The sequence below is a fragment of the Mustela putorius genome, unplaced genomic scaffold, assembly GCF_011764305.1.
Source record: "Mustela putorius furo isolate JIRA1106 unplaced genomic scaffold, ASM1176430v1.1 tig00000145_pilon_pilon_pilon, whole genome shotgun sequence".
Lineage (NCBI taxonomy): Eukaryota > Metazoa > Chordata > Mammalia > Carnivora > Mustelidae > Mustela > Mustela putorius.
The window spans coordinates 1484186-1503776 of record NW_025421294.1 but is presented as its reverse complement, the minus strand read 5'-3'; the positions used below and the strand labels follow the sequence as shown (position 1 = coordinate 1503776).

General features: G+C 42.2%; 1 protein-coding gene and 1 pseudogene across 3 annotated transcripts in view; both read right to left on the bottom strand.

Moving 5' to 3' along the window:
• Positions 1-6639: 6639 nt before the first annotated feature.
• Positions 6640-6740, bottom strand: LOC123390874 (annotated as a pseudogene).
• A 7048-nt stretch (positions 6741-13788) lies between these two features.
• Positions 13789-19591, bottom strand: part of LOC101678515 (survival motor neuron protein) — a 32363-nt gene continuing 26560 nt past the window's right edge. For 2 of the 3 annotated variants that reach the window (XM_045075245.1, XM_045075243.1), the window contains 2 exons: positions 18085-18111; positions 13789-14138 (listed from right to left, as the gene is read on the bottom strand). The gene's annotated coding sequence lies outside the window, so the exon portion shown is untranslated. The remainder of the gene's footprint in view (positions 14139-18084; positions 18112-19591) is intronic. The other variant, XM_045075244.1, reaches the window with a different exon arrangement.

Genomic DNA, 19591 nt, shown 5'->3' with positions numbered 1-19591 from the left:
GGCAGAGAGTTAACCCAGTGAGTCACCCAGGTACCCCAAGAGAAAAAATTAAAAAAAAAAAAATAGAAAAATAAAAGAATTTAACATTGAAAGACTAAGGAATCATGGGAAAAAGCCATGAATTTTATGTGCTATATTCCCCTAGCACTGTAGTTTTGTAGTTCTCATTGATTGGCAAAGTTGATCTTGGCTCGATATTCTTGCGGGGAGGGTTTTGTTGCAGTGATTTTCAAGTGTCTTTGCCCGAGGCGGAATTGCACTGCCCTTGCCAGGGGCCAGGCTAAATAATCCATTTGGGTTTGCACTCAGGAGTTTTCATTCCCTGAATGATTTCCATACAGCTTTGAAGGATGGAAGTGAAAATGGTCGCCTCCCAATCTCCGGCCCAGAGGAGCCGAGAGCTTGGGGCTCCCCTCCTCAGTGGGCCCTCTGAGAAAAGTGCTCAGTCCCTCCTATCTCCCTAGTCTCTGGCTGCGCTCCAAGCTCACCCAGCCTGTGACTGAGCATTTCTGTCTCTGGCACATGGCTCCATTTGAAGTCTCCAAACCCAGCAGATTCCTGCTGCTCTTCCAGGGAAGTCTCCCCGGATCTGCCACTTGTGGGGTCCCTTCTCGAAGAGCAGTGGTCCAACTGTGCCTTGGATCCCAGTTTAAGGTAACCCTGAGTTGAGAGCTCATTCCTCAGCTCTGTCTCTGTAGCCAGCTTTTCTGCCCCCGCGGGACCTGAGATCACACTGTCCCCTCAAGGGCTCTAGCCCTGCTTAGTCCCTGGAGCAAGGTCCCACAGTGGAGCAGACTTCTAAGAGTTCTGATTGTGTGCTCCTCTCCTCTACCACTTACTTGCCGGTAGCCAGCTGACGGAGGCTTAAGGATAGAAGCTTCTGTACTCAGCCCGCCCCCCCCCCCCGCCGGCCTATGTATCTCTTCATCTGGCTTGTTCATCTGTATCCTTTATCATAACTTGTAATAAACTGGTTAAGTAAATGTTTCCCTGAGTTCTGTGAACCACTCTAGCAAATGAAGTGGGCTAACAGCAGTCTTATGGGTTGAGCCCTTAACTCTGGGGTCTGACACTATCTCTTGGGAGTGTTAGAATTGTGTCAATTGTAGGACACCCAGCTGGTGCCAAAGAATTGCTTCCAGGTGGAGCAGGGATAGGACCCCCATACATCTAGTCTCAGCAGTCTTGTGAGTGTGGTAGTTGTGTGAGAGTAAAGGAGACACAAGGGATAAGACAAGTTTTTCCAAAACCTTGAGTAATACTCAGATTAAAAATGGAGTTAATAGCGGGTTTCTGGGTTTAAAGATGGAACAGTGAAGCAAGCTTTCATCTTAAATGTCCAGAACTAAATTAATATTTAGTTTTCAAGTCCTCACAGTGTACAGAAGATAGGAACCCAACCTCAGGGTCAGCCCAAGGAGGGAAGTCTAATGGAGACTAGCTCAGGAGTAGATACCCCAAAGGGGAATAAAATGAACCTGCCTGCTCTTAGGGAGAGAACAAGGAAAATTAGATTTTCTCAAATCTTGACACAACCTCGTGGAGAAAGGTAATCTCCTCTAGCATTGTCTTGTTTTATTCTGATGCTGGATGGTGGAGAGAATGTTTTATTATAGAAAAATCTGAACCCACACATAAATAAGACCGTAGCATAGAGCCACCATGTATCTTCCACTACTTCAACAAGCAATGTGTCGTCAATCCTGCTTCTTCATAGCCTTGCATCTTTTCCAACCTATCCTCCAGTAACACTGAAACAAATGCTATACATCCACATTCCATGTGTATATAGGAAGGCATAATTTGAACATTGATACTTGAAATAGCAACGCGTGCTGGTCTCACAGTATGCCTTTTGTTTAAGCTTATAGCAGTGACATTGTCTTTGCTTATGAAGAGCTCTGACTGGACTTTCCTAAGAAAGGGCCCCTTGCTTCCCCTGCAGGAGCTGCAGCCCTGGCTAGAGCAGGTGTCCTTTACACAGGTGAGTTGGGGTTTCCGTCATGCTGTGGCCTTCTTGAGCCTACTTAAACCCCACATACACTTGATGGTCCTGGACCTGTATGTATCTAGACCCAACAATCTCCATTTTCTTCTTCTTTTTTTTTTTTTTTAAAGATTTTATTTATTGGGACATCTGGGGGGCTCAGTCAGTTAAACATCTGCCTTCAGCTCAGGTCATGATCCTGGGGTCCTGGGATTGAGCTCCAAGTGGGGCTCCCTGCTCAGCGGGGAGCCTGCTTCTTCGTCTCCCTCTATCCCTCTCCTGGCTTGCGTTGTCTGTCTGAAATAAATAAGCAAGCTCCCCACTGAGCAGGGAGCCTGAAGCAGGAATTGATCTCAGGACCCTGGGATTATGACTTGAACCTAAGGCAGACGCTTAACTGACTGAGCCAACCAGGCGTCTCATTTTCATACTTAATTTTTGTGATTAAAGCTCTCTAACAATAAAATTGAAAACGTAAAGCAAATGCACTTAATTGCCTACCACTATTCTTATATTTAAAAAAAATTTTTTTTGGGGGACACCTGGGTGGCTCAGTTGGTTGAGTAGCTGCCTTCGGCTCAGGTCATGATCCTAGCGTCCTGGGATCGAGTCCCACATCGGGCTCCTTGCTCGGCAGGGAGTCTGCTTCTCCCTCTGCGTCTGCCTGTGTTCACTCTCTCTCCCTCTCTCTCTCTGACAAATAAATAAAATCTTAAATAAAAAAATTTTATTTTTTAAAAGATTTTATTTATTTATTTGACAGACACAGCAAGAGAGGGAATACAAGCAGAGGGAGTGGGAGAGGGAGAAGCAGGCTTCCTGCCGAGCAGGGAGCCCAATATGGGGCTTGATCCCAGAATGTTGGGATCACGACCCGAGCCGAAGGCAGAGGCTTAACCCACTGAGCCACCCAGGCGCCCCTGTTCTTGTATCTTTTAACTTTGTGCTTAGTTGTCAGTTTCTCCAAACACGAAATCCTTTGCAGAAGTGATTCCAGACTTCAGAACCATTGTGAACTTTGTGAATTGATGGTAATGAACACCAGCACCTTGTTTATTTTAGCAGTGTGTGGTACTGTGATAGAAAATGGTTTTTCAGGGACGCCTGGGTGGCTCAGTTGGTTGGACGACTGCCTTCGGCTCAGGTCATGATCCTGGATTCCTGGGATCGAGTCCCGCATCGGGCTCCCAGCTCCACGGGGAGTCTGCTTCTCCCTCTGACCTTCTCCTCGCTCATGCTCTCTCTCGCTGTCTCTCTCTCAAATAAATAAATAAAATATTTAAAAAAAAAAAAAAAAGAAAATGGTTTTTCAGTAGGAATTGCTCATCATAAATAGGAAAGTAAGTTCTACAAATACCTATTAAGCACCTGTCATGTACTAAGTACAGATGAGGATACTGCAGTAAATAAAACCTCAAACCTAGCTTCATGAATGCAGTCAGTCCCATCTACTTTAACATTCAGGTCTTGCAGATCGGGGCGGGGGGAAGGAAATCTGCGGACTGCTAGCCTTTGAAAGCATTTCCCCTTTCCTCACCAGCTTATCCTACTATTTTAAAGATTTTATTTGACAGACAGAGATCACAAGTAGGCAGAGGCAGCAGAGAGAGGGGGAAGCAGGCTCCCTGCCGAGCAGAGAGCCCGATGTGAGGCTTGATCCTAGGACCGTGGGATCATGACCTGAGCTGAAGACAGAGGCTTTAACCCACTGAGCCACCCAGGCGCCCCTGAAAGGTATATTTTTAAATTTATTTTATTTTGGGGGCACGTGGGTGGCTCAGTGGGTTAAGCCACTGCCTTCAGCTTGGGTCATGATCCTGGGATCGAGTCCCGCATCAGGCTCTCTGCTCAGCAGGGGGCTGCTTCCCTTCCTCTCTCTCTGCCTGCCTCTGATCTCTAATAAATAAATAAGATCTTTAAAAATAAATAAGTAAATTTATTTTATTTGACAGAGAAACAGCCAGAGAGGGAACATAAGCAGGGGGAGTAGGAGAGGGAGCAGCAGGCTTTCTGCAGAGCAGGGAGCCTGATGTGGGGCTGGATCCCAGGACCCTGGAATCATGACCTGAGATGAAGGCAGATGCTTAACAACTTAGCTACCCACGTGCCCCCAAAAGGTAAAATTTTAAATATGCAATTGATGTCAAAGAATAAAAGTATTAAAATAGATGTTTTTACTTTTTTAAAAGATTTTATTCATTTCAGAGAGAGAGAGTACATAAAGCAGTAGGAGAAGCAGGCTCCCCACTGAGCAGGGAGCCCAACTGGACGCTTGATCCTTCATATCATGATCTAGGCTAGAGGCAGACACAACCAGCTGAACAACCCAGGCACCTCATAGATCAGATTTTAAATGAATTTTCAAACGTGGTGTATTTGTTTCTGAATTATTTATAGTTACCAGAATTCTTTCCTGAGCTAAGATTTATTTATTCAGTCATACTAAGTAAGTCTAAATTATTGTATTAATTTCTATCCCTTTAACAACACTCTTTAAATACATTTGTTGGCATAAAAGATGGAGCTGAATAACTAGACTTTAAATACAAATCTGGAGGAAAAAAATGTAGTTAACATAACTATTTTTCTTTCCTTTTATAGTCATTGTTTCTCTAAATTTTATTTCTTTGAAGATATTAAATCTTGAATACCAACACTTTCCTGATAAGGAAACACCTGAAAAATTTGGTATGTTTACAAAATCATGCCTTTTACTTTTTTGTTCTTCCCCTAAAATCCTTCTATTTTGTATTAACTACAAGTCATAGTAGTATTAGCTGCCCTTACTCTCTTGGAAGAAGGGACAGTGCTCTTCAGGACCCTCCAAGTGCTTGATCTCATTCAAAGCAGTGTCTTCAGAGTGATGTACTTTTTTTTTTTTTTTAAGATTTTATTTATTTATTCAACAGATCACAAGTGGGCAGAGAGGCTCTGTGGGGGGGAGCGGGGAGAAGCAGGCTCCCTGCCAAGCAGAGAGCCCAGTGTGGGGCTGGATCCCAGGACCCTGAGATCATGATCCGAGCTGAAGGCAGAGGCCTCAACCCACTGAGCCACCTAGGTGACCCGAGTGATGTACTTCATTGGATACATATTTGGTACTTACAACCTGATGTAATTTTATGTGACCCATTCCAGAAATACTTAATCCCTGTTACTTCAAAAGTTTTGGGATATAAGTAAAACTATCTTTTTTTTTTTTTTTTAAAGATTTTATTTATCTGACAGAGAGAGTACATGCAGGGACAGCAGCAGGGTGGAGAAGCAGGATCCCGCTTAGCAGAGTCTCATGTGGGGCTCGATCCCAGGACCCCGGGATCATGACCTGAGCCGAAGGCAAATGCTTAACCGACTGAGCCACCACGCACCCCATATAGATAAAGCTATCTTTTAAGAGAACTTAGTATGTGAAATTGGAATTAACAAAATAATTATATAAATTGCCTAAATACTTCAGTTTTTCTTTTATGCTTACAAAAAGAATGTATATTCACAGAAGAATTCTAATAGGTGGGGTTTTTTAAATATTTTCACTGAATTACTCCCTCCCCCCAAGATTTTGTTTATTTGACAGAGAAAGACACAGCGAGAGGGAACACAAGCAGGGGGAGTGTAAGGGGGAGAAGCAGGCTTCCTGCTGAGCAGGGAGCCCGATGTGAGGCTCGATCCCAGGACCCTGGGTTCATGACCTGAGCCAAAGGCAGATGCTTAACAACTGAGTCACCCAGGAGCCCCTCTAATAGGTGTTAAAAGATAAACTAAGGCATATTAGAGTGCCTGGGTGGCTCAGTTGTTAAGCATCTGCCTTCAGCTCACATCATGATCCCAGGGTCCTGGGATTGAACCTCCGCATTGGGCTCTCTGCTCATAATGGAGCGTGCTTCTCCCTCTCCCTCTGCCTGCTGCTTCTCCTTCTGGTGCTTTCTGTCAAGTACAGAAATAAAATCTTAAAAAAAAAAAAAAAAAGATAAACCAGGGCATATTAAAAATTTTGAGAGCTCATTTGAACAAAAATGGATTCGAATCAGGTACCATCCAGTGAATGAAGGACCTAGAAAGGAGCTCTGAGAAGCTGTATAAAATTAAAGATTTCTTTACAGGTATACAGGAGCAGGAATGAGAAAGTTATAGCAGGTGAAAAAGCAGGTGAGTTGATTACAATAAGGTTATTTTCCTTTAGGGGGGATGGCAGAGGTCTGTTGGGCAGATGACCTAACTAATGCTAATCAGGTGATTCCTGCTTGGTTGGTTGAAGATTCTGTTTCTGGGCTAACTCATACTAAAAATTAAATCTTAGTTTAATGATATGGGGCAGAAGGAACTCCATTTTGGGGTCTGTGTTTTTTTGGTTTTTGTTTTTGTTTTAAAAACACAGAAGAATAGGAGTCAGTGGAGATACGGAGATAGAGCAGTAGTGATTCTTAAACGTTGGCCCTCTTCATGATCACCTCGATGTCTTGCTCTTCCCTTCTGTTTCCTTCCTTTGCAGGCAGCATGTGGCTGGGGGAAGAGCAGGAAGGCGGAGGAGGACAGAGGCAAGATCCAGGGGCTGAGGAGGTGAGTGGCGTACACAACAAGCTAAGTAAGTAATACATTAAGTTGAATGAGAACCAAGTTCCTCATTGTTGCAGAAGGAATTTGGAAGTACTGAAGGGAGAGGGTGTGAAGAACTCTAAGGGGTTATCCTTGCGGAGGGGCCATGCTAATCTTCTCTGTATCGTTCCAATTTTAGTATATGTGCTGCCAAAGCGAGCACAAGAACTCTAAGGTGTTAAATTAAATTTGGGAATACTGTGGTGGACTCAAAAGTTTTTAACCTATGTATGTGAGTCTATGGATACACATGGATAGAGTAAGCTATGTATTTCTATACACACACATATACATAGCTCAGTCAACAAAGAAAGTGACCTAGTCGTAATGAACACCCCACACACCAGATCTTCACGCCTGAATACTAAAAGGAACACCTCCCTAAAAGGAACTAGAGTCTCTGGAGGAATGGCTGATACAAGAACTGGACACAAAAGATAAGCTTCATATACCAGCGGATGGTAGAAAGTATTGAAAACATTACCAGGTGTAAGGCTTTAGAAGCAGAAGGTTTCTAGGGATCAAGTCATGTTGTCCTGTGAGACCACAAGAGAAACCCAAATTAGCACAGAATGGCAAAACTCTCATGGAAGAGTGGCTTCGGTGCTGTGGTCTTAACTTTTCTGGTTTCTGCTTTTTCCTTGGGTTTTGGCCAGGAAGTTCGTTACTGTTAGTGGTTTGGGATTTTTAAGCAGCTAAAACTGGGCATTTTCTACTTTGAGTGATGATGGTGGTTGTGGGAGGGAGGTTGGTACAAATAACCTAATCTACCACTATTGAAATGAAGTCCTTATGATTGGGTTTTTGCAAATACTTGGGTTTTCTAGCCAAGGTAGCAACCAGTGGAGGTTTCCAGAAACTTGAGAACTTAAATCTTTCACAAGATTACAGAGGAAGGATACAGAAATTTCTTTCAAGCACTGGACAACATGCCACACTTAAAAGAGTTGACTATTTCCAGGCATTTCACTGACCGTATCAGAACTCAGGCCACAACCATTAAATCTTTGAGTCAATGTGTGTGGTGACTGCCAAGCCTCATCCCCTTTGCATATTAGGTTGCCTCCTGGATGCAGAAGGGATCACACTGTTTACTGCCATGAAAGAAAGACCTCCTTAATCTCAGCACTTAAATATTTACTGAAATGGATGCTGCCATTCTTGCCAGTCGCTCAGAAATACAACATTTAGCTACAGAAGAATTAGCTGAAAACTGTTAAATTTTTGTCAATTCTAAAAACCTGACCCAAAACACTTTATTAAACATTCCATTAAACATTAAAAGGGTACTAATAATAGGCATGTTAAAAACACACACACACACAAATGAACACTGCTTGTCTATCAGTGAGCTTAAGAAACAGATTACCAATACCTTTGCAGTTCCTGAATGATCTTCCCCAACTAAAAGATCAGTCCTTCAATCTGTTTTTTTTTTTTTTAATTTTTAAAATGATTTTGTTTATTTATTTGACAAAGATCACAAGTAGGCAGAGAGGCAGGCGGGGGGCAGGGGATGCAGGCTCCCAGCTGAGTGGAGAGCCCAATGCAGGGCTCCATCCCAGGACCCTGGGATCATGACCTGAGCTGAAGGCAGAGGCTTTAACCCACTGAGCCACCCAGGTGCTCCTTCAATCCGTTTTATATACTTAATCCTCCATTATCCAGATTAGCATCTGATTTTCAGGTTAAGTGTGGTAAGGCAGATCAAAAACACCCATGGGAGTGGAGTGAGGTACACTGATCTGTCCTTTAAGCCACAGTAAGGAAGAAGTATTCAAGTTACAGGTAAAATGATGAATTTCAAGACTGAATCCATTTTCTAATTAAATGAAACAAGACTTTAACACAGGATCCAGATGTATCTTTTGTGGGCCAAGAGATAATCCTGAATACTTGCAGCAACTGTTTTTTTTTTTTTTTAAGGATTTTATTTATTTATTTGACAGACAGAGATCACAAGTAGGCAGAGAGGCAGGCAGAGAGAGAGAGAGAGAGGGAAGCAGGCTCCCTGCGGAGCAGAGAGCCCGATGCGGGGCTCGATCCCAGGACCCTGAGATCATGACCCAAGTCGAAGGCAGCAGCCCAATCCACTGAGCCACCCAGGCGCCCCGCAGCAACTGTTTTGTAGTAGAAGTAGGCTTTAAGGAAAAAAGCTCTTGGAGGCTTTTGATTCAACACTTACTGTATCCGCACCAAGTACAAAACTGAATTTCTAAGATTCAGCACTCAGTGGAGAGGGCACAGCCCTGGACGTGGGTTGAAGCTGTGGAAATTTGGCTCAAGGTCTGAGCTTGCTGAGAACAACCTTGGCGGTACCAGAGGGCGCCGTTCTTGTGGTGGTGCTGTGTCCTGCCAGCAGGTGGCGCTAGAAAAATCACCTGGGCAGGGAGCTGTTAGAAGGGCACAATGGAGGCCGGACTTAAGTGCCTTGGGGGGAAAAGAAGTGTTCCACCACTACCCTCTAGTGACTGAGCTTTATACTCTGTCTGCTTTGAGCCCAGGTCTTTGTACAGAGTCTGGATCCATTACTACAGAGAAGGCCGTGAAGGCTGGATTTGGACATAAGAAGCAACAACATGGTAACTGATACAGCTATTACTTATTAAATTTAATAATTTAGACATAAAGCAAAAAGAACCTAGTTAGGTTTTTTTTTTTTTTTTAAAGAGTCACTGACAGGATACGTGCATATGCATGGTTATAAAAACGTCTTACATGATATACAAGAAACAGGGTAGTAGTTGATTTTAAGGAGGGGACCAGGACAACTAGGGGATGGGGGGGGTTGATTCTTTTCTCTTGCATATCTTTTGTACTATGTGAATTCTCTACCATGTGCCTGTACTATTAAAAATGGTATTTCAGGGGCACCTGGGTGGCTCAGTTGGTTAAGTGTCTGCCTTCAGTTTGGGTCATGATCCCGCCATCCTGGGATCAAGCCCCACGTTGGGCTCCTGGCTCAGTGGGGAGCCTGCTTCTCCCTCTCCAGCTTGCCCTGCTTGTGTTCTCTCACTCGCTGACAAATGATTTTTTTTTTAAACAGATTTTTATTTATTTATTTGACAGAGATCACAAGTAGGTAGAGAGAGGAGGAAGCAGGCTCCCCGATGAGCAGAGAGCCTGACTCGGGGCTTGATCCCAGGACCCCGGGATCACGACCAGGGTCGAAGGCAGAGGCTTTAACCCACTGAGCCACCCAGGCGCCCCTTGACAAATGATTTTTTTAGAAATTAAGATTTTGGGGCACCTGGGTAGCTCAGTGGGTTAAAGCCTCTGCTTTCGGCTCAGGTCATGATCCCAGGGTCCTGGGATCGAGCCCCATGTTGGGCTCTCTGCTCAGCGGGGAGCCTGCTTCCCTTCCCCCCTCTCTGCCTGCCTCTCTGCCTACTTGTGATCTCTGTCAAATAAATAAATAAAATTAAAAAAAAAATACTCTTTAAAAAAAATTAAGATTTTATTAAATTTGGGGGCGCTTGGATGGCTCAGTGGGGTTAAGCCTCTGCCTTTGGCTCAGGTCATCATCTCAGGGTCCTAGGATTGGGCCCTGCGTTGGGCTCTCTGCTTGGCTCTGCTTTTCCTTTTCCTACTTGTGATCTCTCTCTCTATGTCAAATAAATAAATAATTAAAGATTTTATTAAATTTCAACATCTTTAAAAAATTTGAATTTTGAAAATTTTTGAAGATTTTATCAGAGAAAGAGCACAAGTAGGGGGAAAGGCAAGCATGGGGAGATGACCTGAGTCAAAGGCAGATGCTTAACCAGTGGAGCCACCCAGGTGTCCCTAAAAATGTTTTTGTTTTTTTTAAATCAAAGATTTTTAAAATTTCTTTGACAGAGAAAGACATAACAAGAGAGGGAAGACACTAGCAGGGAGAGTAGGCAAGGGAGAAGCAGGCTTCCTCACAAGCAGGGAGCCCAATGTGGGGCTCGAATACAGGACTCTGGGATCATGATCTGAGCTGAAGGCACACACTCAACGACTGAGCCACCCAGGTACCCTTAAAAATGGTATTTTAAAAATGAAGAGAACTCCACATAAATGATCTCTTCAAAGCCAGCAAGGATGTCTAGTGTAAAGCAGGGGCCAGCAAAGTGTGGCCTGAAACTACATAGGCTTGGAACTAAGACTCTTTTTTACATTTTAAAAGTTTAAAAAATATGTGACTAGCCTGCAAAGCTAAAATAATTCTCGCCCTTCACAAACAATGGAATACTTCCATGACAAAGTATTTTTAGACTGTAAGATTACTGTCCTGTTTTATTCTAGTATATGTTGTCTCCACAACCCTCACCACCCTTTTGTTTCTAGACTTCTCCCCTTCTGATCACCTATTTAACCCTCTGCAATTCCCGAAATCCTTCCACTCTACCCACATGAGAAATATCCTCAACTATCCTCAACCTCTTATCCAACAATACCTACATCATCTTGTTCTAACTTCGTATTTTTCAGATTTTTACTCACAGTAAGAAATTTCATGTAAACAACTGACACATTCAAAAACATGTACACAAATGAACTAAGAATTACCAAAAAAAAACTCCTCAAAGTTATATACTATTTTACTTATATACAAATATAACAAATTCAGAAATGCAAAATTCCTTGGAAGAGTTGTTTATATGGTGCAATATTCAGTTGTTCTTACATTCTCTCCCACAAGGCTTTTCTTTTCTCCATTCCACCAAAACAGCATTTACGAAGGTCACCAGTGATCTCAACATTGCTCAATTCAATGAGCAATGTTCAGTACTTCTCAAACCTCATCCTACTTTACTTGTTAACATCATCTAACCCAGCAGTAACTCTGATGTGACCCATCACTCTCTCCTCGAATGCTTCATTTGCCTTCCAGGGCACCCCTTCTGGGTTTGTTCCTAACTCACTGAGTTCCTCATTCTCCTTTACTGCTTCTCATATCTGATGTCTACACACTGGGGATACTCTGGAGTTCTCGGACATCTCTGTGTAAATGGAGATCTGGTCCTGTTGAACAGCTTGAAATTCCAAGTCTATGTGAACTTGTACATTTTCATGTCTAGCCCAGATCTCTTCTCTGAACTCCTGACTCGTATCGAACTCCTCTTAATATGAGCTATGAGTTTCATCTCAGGTTTCACCTGTCTAAACCCAACTCCTATCCTTCCTTTCCCTCAAGTACTCTTCACGCCAACTTCTTCATGTCAGTAAGTTCCACCTTTGTTCTACTTGCTGAGGCCCAAGTCATCTTTGATTTCTCTTTCATACTCCACATGCAATCAATCTATACGCAAAGGCTGAGCTCTACTTTTAAATTACACTCAGGTCCAACCACTACTACCCACTGGTCTTAACCAGTCAGCAGCCTACTGCCTCCCTTGAATCTTACTGTCTACTTTCAACACAAACACAACAGTCATAAGACAGTTTCAATAAATCAGATAATGCTGTATCTTTGGTTCAAAACCTTTCAATGGATCCCAAATGAAAATAATTGCAGAAGACCTTACAGTGGCCTACATGTGACCTGACCGCTGGCTACCTCTCTTACCTCCATCTCTTTAATCTCTCCTCCTCGTTCACTTCCATTCCACTGGTTTCTTTTCTTTTCTTTTTTTTTTTTTAAAGATTATTTATTTATTTATTTGACAGACAGAGATTACAAGTAGGCAGAGAGGCAGAGAGAGGAGAGAGAGGAGGAAGCAGGCTCCCTGCTGAGCAGAGAGCCCGATGCGGGACTCGATCCCGGAACCCCGAGATCATGACCTGAGCCGAAGGCAGCAGCCTAACCCACTGAGCCACCCAGGCGCCCCATTCCACTGGTTTCTTTGCCATTCCCTAAACATGCCAAATTCACTCTTAGGGACTTTGCACTTGTCATTTCCTTTGCCAGGGAGGTTCTCTCTGTACTTACATGAATGGCTCTCATTTTCTTTGCATCTGTGCTCAGATGTCACCTCAGCTTCCCTGACCATTCTTTTTATTTTGTTAATTTTTATTTATTTTTTAAAGGTTTTATTTATTTATTTGACAGGCGGCCGGGGCGGGGGGAGAGCAGGCTCCCCGCTGAGTGGATAGCCCAATGTGGGGCTCGATCATGACCTGAGCCAAAGGCAGAGGCTTAACCCACTGAGCCACTCAGGCGCCTCTCTTTTTAACTTTTTAATAATCTCTACAACCAACATGGGGCTTGAACTTACAACCCCCAAGAGCAAGAGTCGCATGCTCTCCCAACCGAGCCAGCCAGGTGCCCCCTTGACCATTCTTTTTAAAAAAGCATCCACGCGGGACACCTGGGTGGCTCAGTTGGTTAAGCAGCTGCCTTCGGCTCAGGTCATGATCCCAGCATCCTGGGATCGAGTCCCACATCGTGCTCCTTGCTCCGCAGGGAGCCTGCTTCTCCCTCTGACTCTGCCTGCCACTCTGTCTGCCTGTGCTCGCGCTCTCTCTCTCTCTCTGACAAATAAATAAATAAATAAAATCTTTAAAAAAAAAAAAAAAAAAAAAGCGTCCACGCTCCAGTTGCAACCCCTGCGCAATCCCTTCCCCTGCTTCATTTTTGTCTGCAGCATGTATTACCATCTGGTGCCTTTACACACTCCACAAACATGTACTGGGCTGCTACAAATACATTACATACCTTTAGTTTGTCCAGGCGAAGCTTCTGAAAGAAATAGCTTTTTATATTAACTCTTCCTCCACAGCTAAAAAGGTAGGGAGCATCCCAGGTGGATGGATACCAATCCTTAGACTCAAATGGAACAGTAGGATTCTCTACCTCTCCTGAGAATTTGAACGGACAGAGATACAGTCAAATGGATAGTAGGTAACGCAAGTAGGTAATGCAACCGTGGTAATGCAAGGCAGTGATGAAAGCACAAAAGCACGGACAGCCATGTTAGGCAGTGTGTGTGAGGAAAATCTGAAGGAGGCCAGAAGACAGAGAGGCAGGCAGATAAGACAAAGTATGGAGAGGAGAATGACAGTATGAATTCCAAGAAATGGAACAGAGCCATGGTCCCTGACTGGCTAGGTCCAGTGCCATGACACTCAGATTCATAGAAGCTTGGTTTCCTAAACTTGAATTACTAACAATATGGCTTTACAACTGCTGTATGTTCACCCTGCTGCCTTTTATCTAAGTCTGAGAAGTTCTCTTCCTACAAATTTTAAACAGATTTACTTCACCATATATATTCTAAAGAAAATTACTCCTATAGTCAAGGTTAAAAAAATTTACCATTTATTTTTAAAGGCATTAATAAAAACCTTAACATACTTTATACTAAGAAAGATATAATATACAAATGGGCTGAGTTGAAATTTTCACAGATTGACTTTTCTTTACTACATGTAACTGAGTTTCTTTTAATTACTCACATTTCCACTGCTGAGTTATTCAAACTGATTATTCCCCTGAAACACATGGCTGGTTATTTAAGCATGAGTCATGTGCAACAAGGGGAAATGCAGGCGATTATGCCACCCAACCAACTGTTCATGAAGAAAAAACGACATTTTGTTCATGTTGACCATGGCGCATCAAAATACCATTCTCCTCGGGAGACAGCTGCACCTGTTTTTTTGGGAATAAAGATCGAGATATAAGTATGCAGTTAAAAAGCCTATTTTCTTGGGGCACCTGGGTGGCTCAGTTGGTTAAGCAACTGCCTTCGGCTCAGGTCATGATCCTGGAGTCACAGGATCAAGTCCCACATCGGGCCCTCTGCTTATCAGGGAGCCGGCTTCTCCTTCTGCCCCTCGCCCATTTCATGCTCGCTCGCGCTCTCAAATAAATAAAATCTTAAAAAAAAAAAAAGCCTATTTTCTTATAAAATCAAAAGAAATGGGGCGCCTGGGTAGCTCAGTTGGTTAAGTGTCTGCTTTTGGCTCGGGTCATGATAACAGAGTCCTGGGATGGAGACCTGTGTCAGGCTCCCTGCTTAGCATGGAGTCTTGCTTCTTCCTCTGCCTGCCACTCCCCCTGCTTATACTCTCTATGTCAAATAAAATCCTAAAAACAACAACAGCAACAACAACAAAAACAAACACACAAACACACACAAAAGAAAATGGAAAGCAATACACTCAAGGGAAATAAAACTAGAATATAATATGCTAATATACTTAAATGCCATAAAAAATTCAATCTTTATAAGATACTTAATTACACAAATTGTGAAATTCACGTGAGTAAATGTGCAAGACTATTTTAAAAATAGTATTTTTTTAATAAAGATTTTATTTATTTGACAGAGAGATCACAAGTAGGCAAAGAGAGAGGGAAAACATGATCCCTGCTGAGCATAGAGCCTGATGCAGGGTTATATCCCTGGACTGAGATCATGACCTGAGCTGAAGGTAGAGCCTTAACCCACTGAGCCACCCAGATGCCCCTAAAAAATTTTAATGAACACTGGTATTTGATCTGTTTTAACAGAATTAAAAACATTACAAAACAGTGATCAAAATAATGTATTTTTAAAAAGCCCCCAAAACAAAAAACCGGAGTGCCTGGGCAGCTCAGTTGGTTAAGAAGGTGCCTTTGGTTCAAGTCAAGATCCTGGAGTCCTGGGATTGAGCCCTGTGTCAGGATCCCTGTTCAGCAAGGAGAGTCTGCCTGTCCTTCTCCCTCTGCCCCTCAACCCCCCACCCACCAGCTTGTGCTCTCTTACTTTCCAATAAAAATCTTAAAGAAAAAAAACCCCAACAGTGATTACAATACAAACAACATCACCCACCTGCAACAGGCAATTAAACCTAATTACCTAGAAATTAAAACATTATACATCTCTAGAGTTGAAAACAAAGTCTTAGAGTATCTAGAAAATGGTAAGAATTCTACATAATAGAATCTACAAAATACAACTAAAGCACTGTCCAGAGAAAAAGTCATTGTCCTAAGATATCCATTTTGATAAACAGTGGATTAGAAGGAGTTTGTGAAACTTAATAAGGAGAGCAAAAAGAGGAAACTAATTCCTACTGTATCATCTGGGTCCACTGGGTCCTATTCTATGTTTTGAGTTTCTTTTCTGAGCAGGTCTCATAGCTCTTTGTAAGGACTCATGACTCACTATTTCCTAGAGGTCTGCCAAAGAACAGAAAAAATTTACTTAGAATAATAAAAGATAAAACTCCTATCTTGCAATTTTGCTTTAATGCTATTGAATTTTTTTACAGATGTAAAATAGAGAATTTTAGTGATTTTATTATCCCTTAACTTTGAATATTTTGTTATTCTTCATCTCCGTATTTTACTTTAACTCATTGTGGTGGCCAGCCTTCAGCGTTGCCCCAGTGAGAACTGCCTCCTGGTAGGCATGCCCTTGGTAGACCCCTCCAGTTGACTGTTCATCCCACTCTTCTGACTTTAGTGGGTTGGACTTACTTCTAAAGAACAGAAAAGGGCAGGGAAGTGTTTCATTCAGAAACTAAGTTATTAAAATGGGTATGGTCTTGCTCACTCTCTTTTGGATCACTCCCCCTGGGGAATCAAGCTGTCACACTGTGACTCTCAGGCTGTATATGGAGAGCCCCAAAAAGCAAGGTCCTCAGGTCTCCAACAAAAAGCCATGAGTGAGCCTGGAAGCGGATCCTCCAGTCCCAGTGAAAACCTGAGAGGACTGTAATCTCAAGGGAACTACCCAGCTAATAAGCTGCTCCTGAATTCCTGACCAACAGAAACTAGAGATAATAAATGTGCTGTTTTGAAGTGCTAAATTTTGCGGTGAACAATTGATAATACACTCACTGATTATCTGCAGCTATGCTTAAAAAAAAAAAAAAAAAAAAAAAAAAAAAGACTGAAATAGTAACATGAAATCACCTAAAATGATGATGAAATAAATCATCAACAATGAGATGATTACTATTACAGCATTCTTCAGTTTTCTTATTCTCTTACCCAAAGTACTGGATTTTCTTTCAAAAAGTTACTATTTTTTAAGATTTTAGATTTTATATATTTGACAGAGCACAAGCAGGAAGAGTGGCAGGCAGGAGAGGAAGGAGGAGAAGAAGGAGGCCTCCCCACTGAGCAGGGAGTCCAATGTGAGGCTCGATCCCAGGACCCTGGGATCATGACCTGAGCCAAAGGCAGTTGCCCAACCAACTGAGCCACCAGGTGCCCCAGAAAAAAATTTTGTATTACTTCTTAGTCTTTTCATTTTCTTATTTTTTAAGTAATGACTATACCCATTGTGGGGCTCTAACTGACGACCCTGAGATTGAGTCACATGCGCTTCCGACTGAGTCAGCTGTCCTTGAGAAAATATTTGTGATCCCTACTGTAGGCTAATAGTGGTGGTGAACTTGTTCCTATAAGCCAAGTCTCAGATGATGAGTCTTCAAATGGCATATGCTACTTACATGCATTTTCTCCAACCGAAGAACTGATATATTTCTGAAGACAAAAAAGGAAATACAGCACTGTGTTTCAAGTACTTCAATAGGAAGGATTTCATCATAATACCTTGTGGCAAAAACGTGAACAATCCCACTTGGCTAAAAAACAATCTTTTTTCGGGACACCTGGGTCGCTCAGTGGGTTATGCCGCTGCCTTTGGCTCAGGTCATGATCCCAGGGTTCTGGGATGGAGCCCTGCATCGGGCTCCCTGCTCAGCAGGGAGCCTGCCTCTCTCTCTGCCTCTGCCTGCCTCTCTGCCTACTTGTGTGCTTTCTCTCTCTCTCTCTGACAAATAAATAAAATCTTTAAAAACAACAACAACAAAAACAATCTTTTTTCCCTGCCACCAGATAGTATTCAGCTTTTATGGCTTATGCACCAAAATTCACTTGATAAAGTTTTCAGCAAAGACAAGACCTATAGCTCTTAAACACATGAAAGGATGCTGGACTTTACAATAATAAAAAATTATAATGAGATAACCATTTCCAACTATAAGACTGACAAGAATCCAAAGGTTTCATAAATTATTGAACAGACTGGGGGAAACAGGAACTCTCAATGTTGATGAGAATATTAAAACAGTCTACAGAGAACATGGGAAGAAATTATTAAAATTATATATGTATATTCTCTTCAACCTAGCAGTTCTAATTCTAGAATCCAAACCAAGATTAGAATTCTAGACTCTATTAAGGTAATCCTAAAAATGTATTCAAAAATCTACAAAAAGAATTATGTAAAAGAGTACTGACTGTAGCATTAAATAGCAAACAATTAGGAAAGCCTAAAACTCCATCAATAAGAGCTTAATTAAGTAAAAGACACAGCTCCACATAAAAATATCATGCAACTTTAAAAAACAAGGCAGTTTTATTTTTTAATATTTTATTTATTTATTTGATAGAGATTACAAGTTGTCAGAGAAGCAGGCAGGGAAAAAATCCTCGCTGAGCAGAGAGCTTGATGCGGGGCTCGATCCCAGGACCCTGAGATCATGACCTGAGCCGAAGGCAGAGGCTTTAACCCACTGAGCCACCCAGGCGCCCCAAGCAAGGCAGCTTTATATACTGGTATGAAGTAGTCTCCAAAAAATGTTGAAAAAGCACTTACCTATTAAGAGAACACTGTCTGGATTACCTACAAAAATGAAAAAAATTTAAAGTTGAAAGGAATAATATGATAGAAACATCTTACCACATTTATTTCAATTATATATTATCTTTACTGTCAGTGAACATACACAGCACACATATACACGAACACAAAACATCAAAAGGTGTGCTGTGAAGTCTCCCTCACATGCCTAACCTAGTCTCTCTCCAGAGATGACCTGAGTATCACCCTGAGGTGACCATCAATGCACAGACATGTCTGTAAGTGTGTATTTACATCAATGGCAGGCAGCACAATACATTTCTGCATATTTTTTCATTTAAATATATCTATCTTCCTATCAGATTGTTCTACATTAATAAGTAACAATGCAGTTCTTTATTTTAGAGAGAGAGTGAGTGCCAGAACAGGGGGGAAGAGCAGAAAGAGAGGGACAAACAGATTCCACGCTTAGCATGGAGCTCATGCCCACGACCTCGAGGATCATAACTCACGCCAAGATCAAGAGTTGGAGGCCTAACTGACTGAGATACCCAGGTGCTCCAATGATGTAGTTGTTTAAAAAAATAAAGAACTTTATGGCTTTTTCCCAGGATTCCTTAGTCTTTCAACATTAAATTCTTTTATTTTTATTTTTCTGTTTTTTAAAATTTTCCCTCTTGGGTACCTCAGTGGGTTAAAGCCTCTGCACTCGGCTCAAGTCATGATCCCAGCGTCCTGGGATGGAGCCCCACATTGGGCCCTCTGCTCAGCGGGGAGCATGCTTCCCTTCCTCTCTCTCTCTGCCTGCCTCTCTGCCTACTTGTGATCTCTGTCAAATAAATAAAATCTTTAAAAATTAAAAATAAATAAATAAATAAATAAATAAATAAAATAAAAATAGGAACTGGGGTGCCTGGGTGACTCAGTGGATTTTAAAGCCTCTGCCTTCGGCTCAGGTCATGATCCCAGGGTCCTGGGATAAAGCCCTGCATCAGGCTCTCTGCTCAGCAGGGAGCCTGTTTCCCCCTCTCTTTCTGCCTGCCTCTCAGCCTACTTGTGATCTCTGTCAAATAAATAAATAAAATTTTTTAAAAAGAAAAAAAATAGGAGGAACTGGCATGCCTGGCTGGCTTAGTCTGAACTCTCAACCTCAGGGTCACTGAGTTTCAGTCCCACATTGGGTGTAGAGATAACTTAAATAATAAAACTTAAAAATAACAGGAGGAACAGCTAGTAGTATACTAGCTATATCCATAGATTATGAAAGCTGGCATTGGGCAACAGATAGCACAGGGCAGAGATCCATGAAAAAAGCAAACACTTAAGGTGAGTTTTCCACTCACCCCATTTTGGAAGGAAACAATTTCCAAGGCAGAGCTTGAATAGGTATTGTTCTTCGTATGTGGAAAAAGAGAGAGAGTTTGGGCCTTGGAATAAGGGACCTAGAATCTAAAGATGTAAGGTCTAGTAAGCAGGGATTTGAAAATGTGGAGCTCCAGAAACCTGTGTAAAAATTCTACTT